General features: G+C 53.8%; 1 non-coding gene across 1 annotated transcript; it reads right to left on the minus strand.

Moving 5' to 3' along the window:
• Window positions 1–177: 177 nt before the first annotated feature.
• On the minus strand, window positions 178–250 carry TRNAK-CUU (transfer RNA lysine (anticodon CUU)). The gene has a single exon. It is a non-coding gene; the product is annotated as a tRNA-Lys (tRNA).
• Window positions 251–429: the final 179 nt, after the last annotated feature.

Below are 429 nucleotides of genomic sequence, written 5' to 3' on the forward strand. Positions count from 1 at the left end.
TATAAAACATAAAACACGAATGCATCTTGCCTCTGTGAGGTTCCTCCGTGGTCCCTCTGCTGTGCTAGCCTCCCCGGACCATCCGCATGTTCCACTTTGGAAGAGTTTTAGTTTATATTATACAGACCAGACCCAGTCACCTGTTTCCGTCGTGTCAAGCTGGCTCAACAAAAGTTGCGCCCAACGTGGGGCTCGAACCCACGACCCTGAGATTAAGAGTCTCATGCTCTACCGACTGAGCTAGCCGGGCAGTCGTAAGGGGGTGCTATTCCACAGGCTGATTGAGGTACTCCAGAACTTTCCTGTTCTAAAATTGGTAAGGACAGGTTCTGGATCCTGTGCGCGCTGCACCCCTGGCAGTGGAACGCAGAATTGGCGGATTGTTTTCAGCCAGGAGCGAGGGCGCCGCCAGGTCACCGTGTGCCGTCC

This window comes from Herpailurus yagouaroundi, unplaced genomic scaffold (assembly GCF_014898765.1).
Source record: "Herpailurus yagouaroundi ecotype Mexico unplaced genomic scaffold, PumYag 66211, whole genome shotgun sequence".
In the NCBI taxonomy this organism is placed as follows: Eukaryota; Metazoa; Chordata; class Mammalia; order Carnivora; family Felidae; genus Herpailurus; species Herpailurus yagouaroundi.